General features: G+C 46.7%; 1 protein-coding gene across 15 annotated transcripts in view; it reads left to right on the top strand.

The window, feature by feature from the left end:
• The window catches only part of ARHGEF9 (Cdc42 guanine nucleotide exchange factor 9), a 214,450-nt gene that overhangs the window by 124,424 nt on the left and 69,745 nt on the right, over nt 1-20,281 (top strand). The window contains exon 1 of one of the 15 annotated variants that reach the window (XM_021279988.2): nt 3,251-3,269. The exons of the other annotated variants lie outside the window; for them this stretch is intronic. The gene's annotated coding sequence lies outside the window, so the exon portion shown is untranslated. Of the gene's footprint in view, nt 1-3,250; nt 3,270-20,281 lie in introns of those variants that run through there. 15 annotated transcript variants of the gene reach the window in all.

Genomic DNA, 20,281 nt, shown 5'->3' with positions numbered 1-20,281 from the left:
GCAGCTCTGAGATTGGGTGGTATCTGCTGGGGGCTCTGAGGGGAGAATGAACTGGCAGGGCATCCAATCTGGCCAAAATAAAGGGGGATTAAAGCCTGGAGGGAAGCATCAGCAGGGTTTTTCATCTCTTTCGCAGGAGGTTCGCAGTGGAGGTTGGTAGACACACTCGATAACTCTAGAAGAGACAGCGAAACAGCAGCAATTGTTTTGGCAGTGCTGAGGGGAGTTGGAGGGAAGTTTTGGGGGCACACAGCTGGTTTTGCTGTGCTGCATTGGCTTCATCTGTATTTCAGTGCTCTTTCCTGAGCGTCTTCCTTGTCTCCTAGGGCAGGTTACTTCGGTGGTATTTAGTGTTTTCAAATAGACACGTGAACAAAAGTCTCTCCTCTTGAAGAGAATGACAAGCCATGGGTCTTGCCCTCATTTAAACGCATTCCAGAGCCCAAGCTGCTCTGAAAACAGAAGCGCTCATCAACTCACCAGGTTTTCAGTGACACAAGGGAAGAGGATTTCTCTTTGGGTGCAGATCCTCAAATCCTTGCTGAGAAATCAAGCCAGCTGTGTTGTGTCAGGTCACTTGATCCGTGGCGAATTGCAATTGAAGGCCCCTCTAGCTTCTGCTTTCCTCTTCACATTTTGCTTCTCCGCTTTAACCTTTGCCAGCCTTTCCTCAGCCCTTCCTCTGGGCCAGGTCCTGGCCTCAATCACAGCAGTTAAATCTGGAGTAACCGCTCCGTGGATGAGACAAAGAACTGGCTCCGGAGGTGGCAGCAGAGGATGGCTAGAGCAGAGTTGTGCTGGTGGCTGCTGTCGGCCCCTGGGTTAATCCACTGCTGGTTTTGGGAGGCAGAACCACACACCTGCACAAGCCACTGAGCAAACATACACGATTTTATACAACTTCATTGCTACTCTCTGCACAAAACATCTATTATTACAGAAAGTCCGTAAGCACTGCTTTGTATAAGGAAATCATATGGTTTGAAACATCTGGATACAGCCGATTGCATAAGTGTTCGTGTTTGCGTACCTATATGTTCGCATGGTTGTGTATAGGATTTCTGGTGCATGTATGTGTGCATGTTGATTATTTATTGCTGTTTTTTCCAGTGTGGAATACTGTACATGGCTTTTATTCTTGGCTTGGATACTCACAGAAATATCTAGGAATTATCCAAGTATAATTATACCTTTTATTAAGTTTGGATGACATGTCTACCTTCTTCCTTAATTCTCGATGTCCCCCTCGTTTTCTTCCCTTTACCAGAAATCTTGCAGGAGTAGGTAACCCAATCCTACTCTGGCACAGGCAGACCCAGTCCTGATCTCATTCACATTTGTATAAACCAAAATGAAAATCTATCGGAAATTGGGAAATCTAGCATATTGACATGGATTTCCCAGCTCTGCTGGTGGTTCCTGGATTCCTGTCTACTTGAAACTGGACTGACAACAGTTAATTCGGGAAACAGCAATTTGAGCTTGATGGGGATGTATTGACCTTAAGTTTCCATTAGTATAAAATCAGCTGCGTGTCCTTGGTTTGAGGAAAGCTCTCCCTGCTTTGGCTACGTAACATGAAAGCTTCATGTTCTTCTGATCTAAGGTAGATCAACGTGCACCAGGGCTTGGGAGATCCTGTTGCCTTTGTTTTCTGACAGAAGATAATCTTTCCAGGAGCTCAGTCTCTTGTTTCAGGTTGTCCCTTCACTTGGGCTTTGGAGACCAACCTTGCTTTAGCATTTGTGTTCCTGGCTGTTATGCCTTTTTTGGATCCTTGCAGTATTTAATAGGAAAGCAAGTTGCTGAACAAGTATCAGCCTGTAAAAGAAAGTTTCTGCAGCTTCTAGCACAAGCCACAAGTGATTTTCCCCAGAGTTTGAAGGATATTTTGAGGAGGGTTTTGAGCTTGATGGGCATGCCAGAGAAAGTTTGAAAGTATGGAAAATGTTTCCATCTTTCCTTAAGTGTAAAAATAACTATTCATTCAAGAGGAGAGAAAAATTCCGCGGGTGGATTGCTAGAATGATGTGAAAGGATGGAGGAACTTGGCAACGGGTATCTTTTCGGCTTGATTTCTTTAATGGTTTTGTCAGATTCCGTTTTCTTAATGTGGATACTTACGGAGAGGCTGAATTTGCCCACATATCCTGCAGTTGGCTGATGGGCCGAGCTCAAAGGGTTCCAGTAAGTGGGGTTATATTGGGCTGGTGACCATTCACTGGTGGGTCCCATTTTAGGGCCAGCGCTCTTCAATGTCCTCATAAATGACTTACACACAGGACGTGAGGGAATACTACGTAAGTTTGCTGATGACACTAAATTGGGAGGAGCTGTTAACACTCTGGAGGGCAGAGAGACCCCACAGAGGGATCTGGACATATTGGACAACTGGGCAATCACCAACCGCATGAAGTTCAACAAGGGCAAGTGCCGGATTTTGCACCTGGGACACGGCAACGCTGGCTGTACAGACAGACTGAGGGACGAGATGCTGGAGAGCGGCTCCATGGAGAGGGATCTGGGGGTTCTGGTTGATGGCAAGTTGAACATAAGCCACCGGTGTCCCCGAAGCCAGGAGGGCCCCATGTCCTGGTGCACCCAGCACAGCATGGCCAGCCAGGCAGGGAGAGGATTGTCCCGCTCTGCTCGGCCTCACCTGGAGCATTCACTGTGTGCAGGGCTGGGGACACAGGGTGAAGAAGATATTAAACTATTAGAGAGTGTCCAGAAGAGGCTACGAAGTCAGTGAAGGGTTTGGAGGGGAAGCCGTATGAGGAGCAGCTAAAGTCACTGTGTTTGTTCAGTCTGGAGGAGACTGAGGGCAGAGCTCATGGGCTGCAGGTTCCTCAGCAGGAGCAGGAGGGGCAGGGCTGAGCTCTTCTCTGTGACAGTGACAGACCCAGGGAATGGCAGAAGATGTGCTGGGGGGGTCAGTGGGACATGAGGAAAAGGTTCTTCACCCAGAGGTGCTGGACACTGAACAGGCTCCCCAGGGAAGTGTCACAGCCCCAACCTGACAGTGTTCAAGAAGAGACTGGACAACGTCCTCAGACACACGGGGTGACCTGTGGGGTGTCCTGTGCAGGGACAGGAGCTGGACTCCATGATCCTGTGTGTCCTTCCAACTCAGAACATTCTATGGTTCTATGACCTCGTACTGCTGCTGTGCGAAGCAAGAGAACTTTCTGCAGAAGGAGGTTCAGGGCTGGTTCCCTGTTCAGGCAGGTTTGACACGAACCATGTGCATCCCTCGGAAGCGAAAGCAGGTGAAAAGAGTTAAAAAATGTCCTATCTCGCTACCTCCTTCCTAGCAAAGCACTTGTACGAGTGGCGGGAAGGCAGCTGCGCTCAACGGGGTGCAACCAGTGGGGTGGTTGGGCTCTGCCTGTGGTCTCTGGTATTTTAGAGGTTGGAACACCCCAAATTGCTTCTCTTCCAGTAGGTGAGGGAGGGGGGAATTTGTCTTGGTTTGACACACTGAGGTGACCTGCTGGTAAGCACCTGGTCTTGCATTCCTCGGGAGCTGGCTCAGCAACAGGAGGACAAATCCCTGCTCTTATTTCAGGTTTTGTTTGCTGGGGGAAGCTGTGAGTTTGTTCTGAAATGCATTCATTATTCTGATGCTAAGATTTGAATCTAATTTTACCCAGATAGTGAAAACTGCCTATTTAAAGAGGTGGTTTAAGCCTTGAGTTTTTCTTCTTAGATTAGCAGCGAAAGATATGGAATATTACCAGGGTAACCAAAGAACCAGACAGCAGATCTGAGGTTACCGGCAGCACACAGCATGTGGCTCACGGAGCGGCGATGCTGCAGCCTCCAGCGGACACGCAGGGCAGGGCTGGGCTGTATCAGGGTGATCAAAGACTGACACTGAGCTGACAGTGTGATACGGCCGTAAAAAAGCAAGGTATGATCCAAGGATGTATTAGAAAATGAATTCCCAGCCAAGATTAATGCCGCTGAACCAGACAGTGGCACAACCTCACTTGGACTAGAGTAGACTGATTGCCAGCAGTCAACAAAAATGAATTCAGACTGGAACAGGGCCAAGGACAATTGGAGGAACGGAGGGGAGGATGCAGAGCGCCTTGTCCAGCCTGGCAAAGCGTCGACTGAGCGGGGGCGTAGCTGGTCTGCACAAATGCTCTGAGGACAAAGACTTGCTAGGTAGAAGAATTGCTTAAGATGAAGGATGAAAGGACAAGTAGGTATTGGATGGTCGCAGCAAAACACAGGCTCTTAGAAGGTGGTTGCTGGTCATCGGGCAGGAGTGTGGTGGTGGAGCAGCCTCCCCTGGGCTGTCCCAGGGGGAAAAACCCAGGAGGCTGGAGGCTCGAGAGCAGAGATCCCTCCAGTTACAGTCCAGTGCAGGCTCAACTCTTTTTGCTTCACTTCAGTTCCAGTGTCCTAAAGTCGTGTTGGCTAAAACATCAGGAAAATGGGAGCCTGCCCTCAGCCTCCTACACAGAATTATTAGTCCTACTGTCCATGTTTTTTTAAGTTTTCCCAAATTTTATTAAGTAAAGAGACATCAGAGGAGCAAATCTGGCTTCATCATGTACCCTGGGCATTGGTCCCTGTTGTTGCACCTGTTGCAGGGCTCTAGTCCACATTTTACCAACACGGTGAATTATGTGGTGTTAACTCGTGTTGCTGGGTTTCCATGGCAACCCTTTCGCTAATTAATGCACAATGGTGAGGGGGGAAAAAAAGCTGTCCTTAATGATGAATTAATTTGACAAGATTTTTAGAGAGAGAAGGGTTCTGAATAGACACTCTGAAGGTGTATAGCAGGGATGTGAGCACACTTGTTGCTTATAAAGAGAATAACTGGGAGAAAGAAAAATATATCAATGTTATTCTGACCTTGCAGCATTCAAACCGAAATCTTTCTCACAATTTGGAAAGGGTTTGCATTTCAGAAGGAACAAATACCCTGAGAAATCTCTTAAGAGCATCATTCAGATGGTTATGCCTTTTTGCTCCTTTTTTTGGGTAAGACGTTTTAACTCATGTTTTGGTGTTTAAAAGATTAAGTAAAAGCTAAGTGAATTTACGAAGTTAAATGCACTAAAGAATCAGAAAATTCACACTGAAAACTGCATTGTTTTATGTCAGAAAAGTAAATCGGGAATGATAAAAACAGCAGCTTTGTGATGGGTGTTGGAGATGAGTCACGAATGTAGATTCCCATCAGTGGCAGCAATTAAACTCCTTTTGCGCTCTGTGCTCAAGGCAATGGGTTAAGTCACGGTGTCCTGTCTAAATTCTTACTTGGGTAGTTGTTCTCAGCCTTCCTGAATCCTTCCCTCCTGCAGTTTTAATTAGATATAGCTGTGGCTCGCAAACTTTTGCATCGCATGGCCACAACCTAATAGGGAGCTTGGTAGAGGCTTGTCATCCTGCTAGTGATCTTGCGACTACCTCCCATCCTGTTGTGACTGCAGCAATTACTTGCAAGGAAAAGTAGTGTTAGGGAAATAATGAGTGTATTTTAGCTGCTGTTTAATGAGGTTTCACTTTTGGAAGTGACAGCACCATGCTGCTAACCAGCTCTTTGCAGAACCGCCAGCAAGTGCCCTGCAAACCCGCTGTACCCCAGCCAGAGCTGGCGAACTCCAGGGTCTTGAGTTGGCTGGACTGCTCTTCCTGGGGTCCCTCAGGGCTGGAGGGGCGGTTAAAAGCTGCTGTAGCGGCTGTGCTGGTGGAGAAGGGAGCAGAGAGGTGAAAAGTTGTACAGTCTTGCAGCTCTTGGTCTCCACGGTCTCCTGGGAGCATCCCTGGGATAGAGGTGGGTGACTCATTCCTGGGGATCAATATGGAAAGGGGGAGTGTCAGGAGGATGGAGCCAGGCTCTTCTGGTGACAACCAGTGACAGGACAAGGGACAATGGGTACAAACTGGAACACAGGAGGTTCCATTTAAATATGAGAAGAAACTTGTTCCTGGTGAGGGTGGCAGAGCCTGGCCCAGGCTGCCCAGGGAGGTTGTGGAGTCTCCTTCTGTGCAGACATTCCAACCCACCTGGACACCTTCCTGTGTAACCTCATCTGGGTGTTCCTGCTCCATGGGGGGATTGCACTGGATGAGCTTTCCAGGGCCCTTCCAACCCCTCACATTCTGGGATTCTGTGATGAGATTTCAGCCTCTCCTGATCTCTGGCAGTGCCTGGGCACTGCAAGCTTGTGCCTTTCTTGCGCTCCCCTAGGAAAACTGTGCTTACAACCCTATGCATAGATGTCACCTTGCACAGGTGTCTGTTTGGCACCCAGGGGCCCCCCAGGCTCTTGTGCAGCTGTGCCAACTGACACATGAGCTTCCTAAAAATGTGTTCCCGGTGTCCAGAGCTTGCAGACAAGTAAGCACCTTTGTTTTCTCTTTACATTATTGCCTCTGTGAAACAGGCATGTTGCATGACGGAACACCTTCCTTTTCCCCTGGGCAGCTACTGCTGTCTGAACACAAACACACCAAACCCTGACACCAGCACACAATCTGTGTTTTAATTCCCCCAGCTCTACTGGAATACTAAAAATATTCATAGTTCCCCCTCTAACGCCAAGTGACCCAAGGAGGAAGGGCTTTGTAAGTAAAAAAATGCTGTAAGTTGCCACTAGTGATAGTGATAGCACCTTTATTGAGATATTCTGTAGTATTTATATATATTCTTATTTAATTAAGGCTGTCTTTGGCACTGAAATGACCTGCTTTGAAAGCTTCACAGACCTCCTCTGAAATTAATTGGTGCTGACTTGAGTTGTTCAAAGTTGCTTGAGTTGCTGCATTTCCAAGGAGTATAAATAATAATGGAGATGGGATTGGTTTTGCTTTTTTCAGGAGAGAAAGAGGATGTCTCTGGGTACCTAGATACCTTTTAGGACGAGTAAGTTCTCAGAAGGTGGAAAAGGTGAGGCTGCACACCCAAAAAGCCACAGGCCCTTCAGCACAGCGGAGTGGAGGAATTCAAGGGAGTTACTGTGGCAAATTGCCTCGAGCTTTTGGCAGCACCGTGTTACTTCCAGCAGGGAGACTGGGGCTGCTGGGGGAGAGGGATCGTGGCACCTCGTCCTGGGGACCCAGAGCCACGTGCCAGGGTCACAGTGACACCCCCTGTCTCGCTCCGTCTGCTGCGGTTTACAAGGGAAAAATGTTTGGATTCTCCCAAATGAGACATACTTGAGAGCGGATCTGGAGATCTAAGCGCTCAGAGAGTTTTCTTGTTTGGAATATGTGAACGAACGTTACGGCTCTGACAGCGCTGCCGTTGTGCTGTAATGACACTGTCCTCTTACTGTCACAGCCCGTGCCATAGGGATGGTATCAAGTGCATCAGTGTGGTATTCAGGCCATCATGGGACCCACTGCAAACACCAGGGTTGCCTTTGGTCCTGGCCTCACATCTCCAATGAGACTTTCAGAGGCCTGGCCTTGGACTGCGAAGTCATTAACGAGCCCGTTAGTCTGCTCATCCCATCGTGCGATAGCTCTGACCTGCCAGCCTTGCATTTGAGAAACTTCTTCTAGCTAGTTAGACATCCACAGCCAATATTGTTCATGGTTTGGAGAAGCCGAGGCCTCCTACCCGCTGCAGAGGTGACAGCCTCGTCCAGGCCCTGCTGCCTCACCTGGGCCACTGCAGCTCCTTTGGGGTAAAGTTACTGAGTTTATGTTCTGTTAAAAGGCTTCCTCAACTTGTAGATCCTCTGTTTTAAATCCTGTGTTGGCGTTTTGATTTCTAGATAGTTAAAATGGAGCCTTTCTTGCCGTTAGACATAAATAATACCTCTCCTGGAACTATTTAAACTCTATTAGCACTCTTTCTGAAATGGTAGTTCAGCTGAGCTTTTAGCAGGTTTAATCTCTTTCTGGGTATTAATCCTTCCAGAACCTCTGATAAAATTTGTTACTGTTCTCCGAATCCCTCCCACGCTGTCAATATCTGTCTGAAATGTGTTGTTTGTGCAGAATGAGCCATGGGAGGAGGGACTGTTAGAGTGTCTTACAGATCTCGCTCTCATGTCAGTGCATTTCGGACTCCTCTGATTTCCTGCCACTGGTGCTCTGCGATTCCTTGCTCTGTGAACGTCTCTCCTATTGAATATCCTTTGGGGTTTCTGACCTTCTTTAGAGCTGGGTTTAAACCGGCCACCTCTTGCCCATTCATAAGTCTCTCAAGCTCAGTTTATTGTCCTGCGTTGGTGTTGTTACTGTTTGGGCTCCCACCAGCCAACGTATTTCACAGGCAGGGAAACGGCCAAGGGCCTTGACTTGGAGCTGAGGAGCCAGAACCTCTGTCCCTGAGTTCAGGGGAAGAAACTGAAAACTCCTCTGAGCTGGAGCTGAACTTTGTCTTTCCTTGTCCAAACATAAACCCAAGGAAAAATCTCTCCATGGTTTCGGGATGTCCAGGTTCTCTGTTATTCATAGAATCATGGAATCATTTTGGTTGGAAGAGACCCTCAAGATCATCGAGTCCAACCATAACCTAAATCTAACACTAACCCATGTCCCTAAGAGCCTCATCTACACATCTGTTCAGCCCCTTCAGGGATGGTGACTCCACCACTGCCCCGGGCAGCCTGTTCCACTGCTTCATAACCCTTTCCGTGAAGAAATGTTTTCTGATATCCAGTCTGAACCTTCCCTGTCACAACTTGAGGCCATTTCCTCTTGTCCTATCTATTATGGAGGAAATAGCAAGGAGAAGGTTGGTTTTTTTCCCCCATCTTTCCTGGCCGCTGTGTCACTCGCAGTGCTGCACATTGTACCCCTTGGCCACGTGTGTTGCATTTCTCCACTTTTTTCCATACTTCTTCCCTTCGGATACACTTCCTGGCAGTTCCAGCTGTGCAGTTTTAAATGAAGGCAGCGACTGTCTCGAGCAACGCAGGCCATAAAAAATAATGTGAAAATTAGTGAGAGCAGGATAATTTATTATTTCCATGGCAGTGCTGTAGGAAGGAAAAGCAATGAGATGTGAGACATGCAGTAGGAATTGAAACCTGCGAGAGAGCAGATCACATTTCATCTTTCTTGTTTTTCTCTGAGTGGGCCATAAAGCAAAAACAAATCAGGCAATTGGAGCTGCTATCCATTTTCATAGGGCTTGTTTAAATGAGGATTTACTTAGACTAAAAGCTCCTTAGAGCCACTTAATTCTTCTAGGTGGAGTACATATCTAGGCCAGTAGTAAAAATGCCTTACCAGATGTGTTGGAGAGGGCACTTGCCCAAAGAGAACATCTTGGATACCTTCAAAAAACGGTGTCAGTTGTTAATGATGCTAGATTAGATAGTGCGGGAAGGGCTCGCTGTAGCGTTTTCTAAAGCCTTGGGAATATTTGGAAGTTGCTCCAGTGATGGAAAGAGAAATAAAACGGGCTGCAGAGCAGTGAAGGGTATATAATCTTGTTTTCAGCAATTAGTCAAAATAGCTTTAGCTAAAGGTTTTTTGTTTAATTTCAGAGATTTGAGTGTATTTCATTACCAATTAATGTTATCTCATGTGGCGCTGTTCAGTGCAAAAATGCGGTGAATTCCCTGGGTGGATCCCAGAGCCCTTGTAGCCAACACCTGTGCATTTACATTAAATAATCACTGTGAGGAGGGCTGGAGATTTTCCATTAGGTCAGAGTTTCCCACCTACATTATATGTTCTCTTTTCTGAAAACTTGTGTTCTAGAAGTAACAATCCTTTAAGGTGTCCTTTAAGCATTCTGAGTCAGGAAAACCTATTTCTGAAATGAACAATAATGATATACTGGATAGAATTGATTGTGGATTGCTTACCAGGCAAATAAAGTCTAGCATAGCAGATCCTTGGATGATAGTTCGTCTGGGCTAATGGGCTCTAACAAGCTCAACCACGACAGCTCCATTTGGGCAAGTTTCAATCCAAATCCAAGTTGGGCTGTCATCATGCAGCCTCGGATCTCGCTGTACTGTGTGTAGCAACCTCCCCGGACTGACGTTCAGATTTGACACTAATTTTGCTCTAAAACTTTTCCTCTAAAAATGGAACAACATTGAAATGGGCTGAGACATCAGACACTAGGGTTACATATCCCTTGAAGGAAGAACCCGGTGCGTGTGATAAACATGCGCTTGCAGATGTGCCCGTTGACCGCGGTGTCACTGTTCACTTGAGCAGGGAGCGAGCCTGACCGTCCAAAGGAGGCTGACTGCACCCAGCACACCGGTAAGCAGGATACTATTATGGAGAAATAAGAGAAGTTTAGATTGCTTTGAAGATCTACCCTGAGAAGTTGTTTGCTTTTCTTCAGAGTGTGAGCCTAGGTGTCCGTGGTCCTCCCATGCTCTCAAATTCCATTTCTGAACTCTGAAGCCAGAGCAGGACTTGGGTTTAATGTGCCCCGTCAAGTACTAACCCTGACCATAAGCGCTCAGCTTGCGGGCAGGGGTTATCTGACTAAATTACCAGATTCCTAAAGGCTATCCCGAGCGTGCTGGGGGTGGAGAGTCCAGCCCAGGCAGGAGCTCTGGGTGGAAAGCAGCGGGGAGCAGCACAAGCTCTGTTATTTCCTACAAAGCCAGCAGGGCTGGCTCCAGGCTCTGTAGGTCACTGCCATGGGACAGAGCGGGGAGGGGAGGGATCTTCCCCGCCAGCCAAGCCCACGCAGCCGGGCTGAGCTTCCCATGGGCCGCGCTGCTGCCAGCAATTGGGGGTGAATCCCGGCCCAGGATGAGCGGGATGTTTTCCACCCAGAGGCTGCTATGGATTTTACATACACTCCATTTGCTTTTCCCCTCAGATTTGAGAGTTGACTTTGTTTGTTTGTTTGTTTGTTTGTTTTTTAAGCGTAGGTGTTTTTAAAGTAACATTCTGGTTCACCTTTAGAGTTGCTGTTTGACTTGTTTGTCGTAACACGTCCTGATTAATGATTAATTGCAAAGGACATGTTCTGACTCCAGCCTGTGTCCTGGGGTGCTTGTCGCAGCAATGATGCACTAGGTGATTACTCACTCCCCTTAACCTGACAGCTGTATTTCTTTCTTTGACTGGTTAATGACCTTGAACCAGGTACGCTCGCGTTTTTGGGTAGATGTGAATGGTTCTAGGGCGTTGGGGATGCACACGTTTTTCTTTCACTTACATGACCTTCATTTTACCGAAATAAGAAAAAGGAACCGTTCCATGAACAGATGGAGCGTTATTTCTAGAGGTAGGTGAATAATGCAGAAAATTATTCATTCGAAACCCCTTCAGACAACTCAGATGTTTGCCTTAAGATAGTGTTGCAAATCCTAATGCAAATATCTGCTCACATGAATGTTCAGTCCAGCTATCTTGAAAATTAAGTGTGAATGTGACAGTCATCCAGGCCAGGAACAGAGCAGTGCCAGGTGACTTCATCGATCCATTAAGGAAATTAGGAATAATCAATATTTTAAGCAGTAGTTAAAGAATACAGTAAGCAATGCATAGCCAAGTTAGACTAAAAAAGGTTGTCAAATCATAGCAGTTAAAAAATAATAATGTGAAAACCAGTCTGTTGTTGGATAATTCACCAAGGAGGAAAGGCTGCTAAAATCAGCAAACGTTTGCTGCAAATAGTTTGCTTGGCTCTTGTTTTTCCTTAATGAATCGAATCTATTAGCCAGGGAAAACATCACGTTGTCTTGAAAAACAAATCATATTTGGATGCCTCTTTCCATGCATTTGGACCCAATTTAACGTGAACACACTAATTATGCTGTGGAGATGATATTGTTATGGCAGAAATGAAACGGAGTTTGCAGCTATAAGTACTCAGCTATGAAGCGCTGGAATAGGTATATGGGGAGAGATGCCTTTTAATTCCATCGCATTTCTCTTTAATATTTGTATCCCTTCACAAACAGCTTCAGAAGACGTTGCTGTGCTCTGGGCTGCAGAGGCAAAGGACCTGGCTTTTGGGTTTTGGCAGCCTCCTAACTGCCATTTATGTCAGAAGGAGTTTGCTGTTGACCAGGTTGAAGAATCATGTCCATGGCCTAATTTGTACAGATGGTAACTGGCTTACAAATTCCCAGTCTTCCTGACATGCTTTCCGAGGCACAGGGAACTGTGTGAGTCATATCGCTCCAGCTATGGTCTTTTTGGATGGAAATTATACTTTTAAATGTATACTGTGATTACATACAACGGCGATGGGCTCATTTGGAGGAGCTGGAATGTAAGCCATTAAGTTGAGTGGCTGCCATTATGTACTGCGTTTGCCAACAGATAATAGACAATGATACTTCATCTGTGACAGCTTCGCCCTCTAGACTTTGAATAGAATTATCCTGGTGTGGAACCATTTTCCTCAGCACCATCCAGGTGATAATTTTGTTCTACTGGACAGCAGATGTGGGCTCTTATGAACAGGACAGGTGGAATGGAGAGGGACGGGACTTGCACGTGTCTTTGGCAGCGTGACCCGGAGAGCGGGGAAGGGGCCGGTTACACAACGGCTGAGGTGACGCCGGTTCGGCACGGCGGAGCCAGCCGCACATCACGTCTCGCTCTCCGCTGCGCTTCGGCAGCGGCGTTTTGCACAAACTAAAATAGGAAGCAACATGGGAACGGTTTGACTCACTCTTAGCAGGTGCTTGGGCAAAGCTCCTGTTACCTGCTCGGGGGCTCACGTAGCTCCTGCCATGGGCTCGGGTTTTCCACCCTGTTTTAGAGGCTGAGAAGTGTAGGTCCAAGGTGCAGTACGGTTGGGAGAGAGGCTTGTGGCGTCTGCTTTGAATTACTCCGCTAAAGAGGACGTTTTGGCTGTGGCAATTTTCCATAAAAATCTGAGAAGCCATCAGACAGTGACTTTCATTCATTCCTAACCTGAGCTGAGAAAAGCAGCTTAAAGGTGGAAGGCTGCATATCCCTCACTGATCTGCCCAGTCCATGTAATAGGCTTACAGGGTCTGATGACAATCTGCAGGAGTTACGTCTGTTTAACTAGCATCAATTTATTACCTTACTGACGAGACAGCCTTTTACATCCAGGATTGCCTGTTGAGCTTGTAGGAGCAAAAAACTATCATCATGCAAAGTCAGTTAGATGGGGGTATCATGGCAGATACTTGGTGTCTGGCTTTAGAAACCGCGGCAGCAAAGGTACATGCGGTGACACACACCCCGCTGTGCCACCCCTCTGCCGTCCCTCGCCGAAGAAAGAAGAAAAGAAGCTGCTTTACGTCGCTTACTTTTAAGTCGTTTTGCCCTCTCGCGAGCTGACACGGGCGGAAGGTGAGGCGCAAATGCGCGATGTGGTTGCTATAACGACTTGAGCTCTGTCTTGCTGGGTTTGTCGTGTTGGTGGTTTGCAGAGCCAGCTGCCCAGGCGTTCCCTTGGAGCTCAGGATGCCGCTCGCCGCTTTTTGGTCCAGGTGCTGTAATACTGAAAGACGTGAGGAAAACTGGTGGTTTTTGCCGGAATAATTCTCTTGAGGAGCATAATTTAGGAGTCAGAAGGTTTGTCTGGCCTTTCTTACTCTTGGTGCTCGTCCTGGTTTTTCCTCTTGCTGCCTGACCCAGAAGCAATGGGATTTTCATTGGATGGCTCTTGGTTTGCACCGGAGCCGCTGGACAGGCTCCACTTTCCACTCCCAGGCTGGCAATCAGCCGGCTAAACTGGGACTGTCACTGTCCCTGCAAAGTCCTCAGAGCCAGGGCTGCTTTCTGGGGGCCATGTGCTGTTTCTCCAGCCATTGCTCACTTTGCACTTGCATTTAATTAAACTTTTCTGGAAGCTCAGGATCTGCAAAACAATTTGTAGATGGCATTCCCCTCTTGGTGCTCATCTGCCAACAGGCCACTCCTTGGCTGTATTAGATGTAGCTGCAGTGACTTACACTGAGAAATCAAAGAGACCGGAACAGCAAATAAGGAGCCGGAGTGGTGAGTGTAAGCAGTGTAATACACTCGTCTGGACTTTGATCCAGTCTGGGCACTGATTTGTACTGATAACAGCCACTACGTTTTAAGTTCCAAGTTCTCATGACTTACTAAAAGTCTCTCTTTTTTAATGTTATCATTTTGACATCATACTAAAATACAAATATATGGGAATTATGCATTATTAAGTCTGTTACTGAAGATGTCTTTTAATATGTTGTGGTCTAATGTGACATAGTCCAGGCATCTGCTTCATTTTTAAAAGGTATTTTAAAATGCATCGCAGTGATTGGTATCATGAAGGGGCTTTTGCCTCTTGTTCCTTGTACTTCGCCATCCAGGAATAATGTTTCTGTTTTGTATTAGCAGCCCTACATTTGAATTAATTTCCTTTCATGATTTCTTGATGCTGGCCAACTGTGTCAGCTTTTATAGGACAAAGTGTCTACTTATGCTTTCATTAGTTCTGCTCCTGTCACTTTATTCATTTCAGTACGAATGCCTGATTCTAGATGGGCGCAGTTGCTGCCCTCGGTATTCCCAATGTGCGTGTGCAGCTGCGTGTCCATGTGCCATTGCCCCACTAGGCAGCGCTGGGACAGCTCAGCTGTGTGTCACCAGCTTCGTGGTGGCCGATGGCCGCTCTGCTGCGGGTTCCAGAGTGAAGAACCCACGTCTGGGATGAGCAGATCTCTGTGCCTTTGTGAGTAGCTATGTTGAATAGTGCGATCCACTGGGATTAATTTGTGTAATTTGCTCCTTAGTTCCTTTTTGCTTTGGAAACTCCCATGCACCAGAGTAACAGGTGATGGATGTATCTTCCCTCCCTTCAAAAGTTGCTCAGATGAGCTGAATTTGCCTACAGTCAGCAAGTCTGCTCCATGGGACACAAGTCTTTTGCTTTCCAGTTTCAGTAAGGACAGGCTTCCTGGGTAAAATAAGTCTAGATCGGGCATTCCTGACATATCCAGCCAAGTCTTGGCTCTCCATACATGGGTTTGAGGTTGTGGGTCCGGTCCCCACGGGCACAGGGATGCTCAGGACGATCCCCGTGCAGCCCAGTGCTCTGTGCTGTTCCTCCTCAGCTCAGGGCTCAGGGTTCCCCAGCAGCTTCTTGCCCCTCTCTGTACACTCTCGGAGCTTAATTTATATGTAGCTTGTAATATCCGTTTTGCTTATCTGTGTTATTCTGCACCTTGGGTAATTGAGAGATAACAGTATCAGCCTTTTCCCAAGTCCTGCAGTGGTCTGTACACAAAGCTTCGATGTTATCGGGCACAATATTTGCTGCCACAGCATGCGGCGGAGCTGGGCTGATACTTTATTAATGCTAAAAGCATTACTTGGCAATCCTGACTGCTTCCCTCGGCCATACAGCGTACTGCAGGCTCAGGCCAGTAAGACTGAACGGGACATAAATCAAAGCACGGCTTTGGCCATCTGATCACAGGAAGGATTTCCAATACAACTGTAGGTCTTGGAGGCAGTTACAGCCTTTATTTAGGAATGTGAAGAGTACTTTCTGAGGTCAGAAGGTTGGGATTTGCGCAGGTATTTAGGTTTTGATCTTGAAGACTATTTAGGCCATTTGTTTTCCATGTGAGGAATTGCTCTGACAGCCGGTGCTGCCCCGAGTCGGTGAGGTGCCGGGAGCTGCTCTGGCTGTGTTTGATGAAAGGTGCTTTTTTTTCCCCAGAGCAGTTTAAACTTTGAGTCCCAGAACCAATCTCATCATTCATCTGAGCTAAAAGATTATGGTTAGTGGATATTTGTAATTACTACATAAAAGATATGTCATCAGGCAAGGGGAGGCTTAATGTGCCCGGAACGCAAAAGGGATTGGGAAGCAATTACGGTGACATATGCACCATCAAAGTGGAGGGCTTGCCGGTGCTCCAGAACCAATTAAACCACCACATGGGCAGTGCTTTATTGGGGTAACTCTGTCTTGTTACTTGGGGCTTTTCCTCATTGCTGCCTTGGTTTTATAGGCGCTCTCAACTCTCCAGTTACTGTACATAGCTCTGTGTTGCAGCTATTACTATTAATAGGAATGACACAGACAATAACTGTAATAGGGTGGAGAATAAGACTGATAGTATACCCTGGAGTTTACTGCCGTACCCTATATGAAGCCAGGTGATTTCATGTGTGCCAGGAAATATCTTTTCAAGAAAATTTAAATCAATGAAAAATATAATAACCCAGTCTTAATGAACCTTCAAGCCTGTACTGATTCTCCACCTTTAGTTACATAGATAACGCTTCCAACCAAGTGTGACTATGGGGATATCAGAAGCACTCTCACTCCAATCAGCCTCTTTCAGCTCAAATCCAGCCATTAGTCAAATTCATCAAAGGGCTTGAAAGCAGAAAGGGAAATTCTTTGCCTTGTGCTTAACCCTTGTGTGATTGCACCTCTTCAGAGAATAAGCAAATCAAGTGGAAATGCCCTCCCATTTGTTTTGTGAATAAGCCGCACGGCGAATCCACTATGATTTGGCATTATTCAGTTTGTATAATTTCCGACCAGAGGTTTAAAAACAAATACACAATCAAAGGGATTGTTGGGAGATGGTAGAAGAGCAGAAGTACAACATGACGGGGTGGGGTGATGTTTTCTTACATGCTTCCCTTTTGTCTGCTCTGTCAACGGAGTGAACGCGCCCTGGTTGTGCCAACCAGCGGAATGTTGGACGGGAACATGGGCTGCGGGTTCTGCTCATACCCTACACGTGGTTTTGATGGGGGAGACGCATGAGTGGATCTCAGCAGAGCTATAAACACCCTCCTTGGGAAATCTTTAAGATGACGGTATTGTTGCTACAATAAATGGCCCCATGATTAACTGCCCTATCAATCTGGGTTGTAAGAGTTACTGCTCGGGAGGGAGCAATGCAATTAAAACGCGAGAGGGCGAAGCAGCATGAGGTGCCTTTCTTCTGGGAGCACGGGCAGCAAAGTGATATTCTCATTTGGCTGGGGGTTTGCAGATTGATTGTGTCTCCTGTTCTGCTGGGGTTACTCTGAGCATTGATTTTTCCACTCTGAATGCCAGCTCTCTGTATACTCTTGTTTGAAGATGTTTTGGCTGCTGCCGTAATGGAAGAGCCTGTTGAATACAATGGGAAACGCTGTTGTTATTTTACAGTGCTTTTATGTTGTCTGAATCAAGGGCATGTCTGCACAGGAACAATTGGAACAAATGGCGTAGTCTCACCGTGTTTCTGCATCTCCCCTTCCCAGCCTGCTCCCTTTTCCTGCCGTCGCGCTCCTCTGGAGGAATACATACTTTATGTAATGCTGATTTGAAAGGGAACTACCCAGAGCTTTTTGACTATTATAACTCTATTGATGCATTAATAAAAGAGAGAAATACATCCCTGCCTTAAGGATATTCATGTTACCCAGAGGCCATGGTCCTAGAAACTTTGTAGGTACTTAGAATTTGCTATGGAGATGGTGATCTATGGTAGATTTCTCTGGGGTTTTTTTGAGAAGGTAACTCTTCCTTAAGTGAATTTCGGACTAGGGAGAAACTCTGTGCTGGAAACTCAAAGCAGAATCTCATGAGCTAAGGATGATTACCAATGGAAGAGGTATGGGTAGGCGACAGTGATTTGTGTGGCCTCAATCTGAATCACCCCCTTGAAAAGATTTCTGCTATTTTGTGCCCATTTCAGTCTCCAGGGACCAGTGAGTCCCTGATTTCTTTTTCAGGTTGGCCCACAAGTAAGTGTTGATTAATAGGGAATACTCAGCAAAATTTTGCAGCGGTGGCTGATTTCCCTAAAACACGTTTCACTCTCGGCTGCCTCACTGCGGGCGGTTGCCAACAAGGAGCAGATGTTGGCCTCCAGCTGTGCGTTGTGGCTTTGGAAGGGAGCAAAGTCGGGGAAAAAGTAGCAGCTGGACCAGCGGCACAGGCTCACCCGTTCCCCAAACGCTTCTTCCGAGCTGCCCCATCTCGTCAAGCTGCAGCAAAATCCCTTTGCAATGACACAGCTGGTTCATGGCCGGTAGATATACACCCTGGAAGAAGTTGTAAACTTGGGTTTAGAGGTCACCTCCTGACGTGGGCTTGAGAAAAACATCCTAGGTGGTGATCCTGGGCTTTTTTGATCAGGATGTACTTCAGATAAGGACCACACGATAGGGAGTGACAAGGCGTGTGGGACCTGCTGCTGCAGGAGGGTCTTTCGTGGCATTCTCCTCCTCTCCTTTGGGCCATATGCATTTGCTCCAGACTTGCTCAAGTCATGGGGTTTGGCAGAGTGGTTTCACCCTGTTGTGTAATGGGGTGTTGTTCCTGTTATTCCTTCTATTTTTATTGGAAGCTGCCCCCGTGGGATTAATGCCAATCCTTCCCCTTTGGCTGAGGCCTTGGGAAAGCGTAAGGGAAGAAGGAGACAGTCGGGATCGTTCGCCAGATGGGCATTTCTGAGCTTTCCCGACAGCAGGAAGGACAAGGTGAGCTCAGCAGAGGTTTTGCAATGATGTTCCATGCCGTGTTCACGGTGGTACAGCCTTTCAGCATCGCCGCCGGGATGCACCAGGGCCAGGAGCTCTGGGCTCACAGGCGTTAGCCCTCTGAAACCCTTTTTTACTCTTTATTATTGTTGTTGTCATTTTATTTTGGCAGCACCTCTATTGTAATTCAGTATTTCCAGTGGCTATGTGCCATCCTGGAAATAACACCGGCCTAGAAGAGAAATAATCCACATGGACCGTAAGTAGGAATGATTTAATTCCTTTCCGCTGACTTTACTTGCTATTGTGAAAGCATTCACCTGTTGTACACGGGTGTTAGGAGCATCTTAAATAAGTGTCTGTAGAGTGAGGGTTTGCGACTGAGTTATTGGAGGTTTACAGAGCACTTTGGAAGTGAAAATCCCTGGAAAGGCTGCTGTGCTTCTGGTGATGCAGTGATAATACCCCACGTCCTTGTTCTTAGCGTGCACTCCAGAAATGTGGTGGCTGTGCGTATAGTTAGAGGGAGCATTGTCTTTATTCCCTTTTTCTTTTCCTCATTAAGTCAATTTCTTTGTGGTGCTGGGACACAGAAGTGGCTCCTCATCTGTCTTGCCTGGTACTTCTCCTTGGCCACAACCAGGTGTGAAGAAGGACCCATGACAAACAGTGACCATGATATCCCAGATATCCCGGGAGTTATCTGATCCTCACCCCAGACAGCAAGTGGCTGGCAGCCTTCTGAAGCCTCCCAGGAAACAGTGTAAATTATTCTCAGGTCTGTTGTTAAGAAATGCTCGTGGGCATTTCTCCTGCACTGGTGTAACATGGTGAAAGCGTCGAGGAACTTTACTCTTTAGGCTCTTTAGTTTGAACAACTGACAAGAGTAATTGATTTTAATAGGAACTAGGACTTTGGCCTGAAAGACAAGCAGCGTTCAGGGTATGTCAAAACCATATGTACATTATCATCTATTGCGTTTCTTCTAGTTGCCTCCCTCTTCTTATGAGTAGGATTCTTCCCAAATATCTAAGTCTATTCACTATTGTAAATATACAATTCTGAGATTTTCTGAATTCTTCCAGTGGGCACGGAGAGCAGAATTTTATTTACAACAACCTTCTCATACTGAGAATGCATTGTGCCGAGTGTGATTTAATATTTGACTGTCCCTATTGTGATAATTATTGTTAAGTCCAGTTCTTTGTTACCCCTTTTTAGCGATGGCCAAATTATAGATGAGGCAAACATAAGATCTTGGAAATGTAAATGTCTGCATCACCTAATTAAACACAGAGAAATAGTAATTTCTAGGGCATGATTCACCTCACTCGAAGGTAGACAACTGAAGTGGCCGAGGTGAATCACACTCCAGATGTGTCTCTTTCTCTCCACTGATAACAAAGGAGTCCAGATCACTGAGATGCTGTGCGGTAGACATTTAAAATTATGGGAGATAAGTCCCTCTCAAGGTCTTTGGCTGAATCTGTGTGACCACAGTGCTAAGGCTCAGATTTGAAACCAAGAGACGTGAACCTTCTGAAGTGTTGAATTATCTCAGAAAATAATATTTTATCCTGACCTTTCTCTAGTTCATCATCTCTTGGTGCCGCAGATGTCAGGTTCTGTCTCTGTAACCCTGTCCTGAGAGCGGCAGACGGCTCCACAGATGCAGCAAGATGTCTTGCAAAATAAATTAAACTGGATCTTTTAATTTGAGGCTCTGACGTTCTCTCAGTGGACCCAGCACATGCGATGGCTGGAACTCGAATTCTGCCATCCCGCTGCCATTCTGTTTTCAGAGGCTGAACTGTGTGTGTGTTTTGTGAGGCCAGGGCTTGCTTGCAGATGTCTTGGAGTGTGGATCCATTTCTTGGGTGAACGAGATGGACCAGGGGTGGGAAAGGACCAGCGAAAGCTACA

This window comes from Columba livia, chromosome 12 (genome assembly GCF_036013475.1).
Source record: "Columba livia isolate bColLiv1 breed racing homer chromosome 12, bColLiv1.pat.W.v2, whole genome shotgun sequence".
Taxonomy (NCBI): Eukaryota; Metazoa; Chordata; class Aves; order Columbiformes; family Columbidae; genus Columba; species Columba livia.
This window is presented reverse-complemented; position numbering and strand designations above follow the sequence as displayed.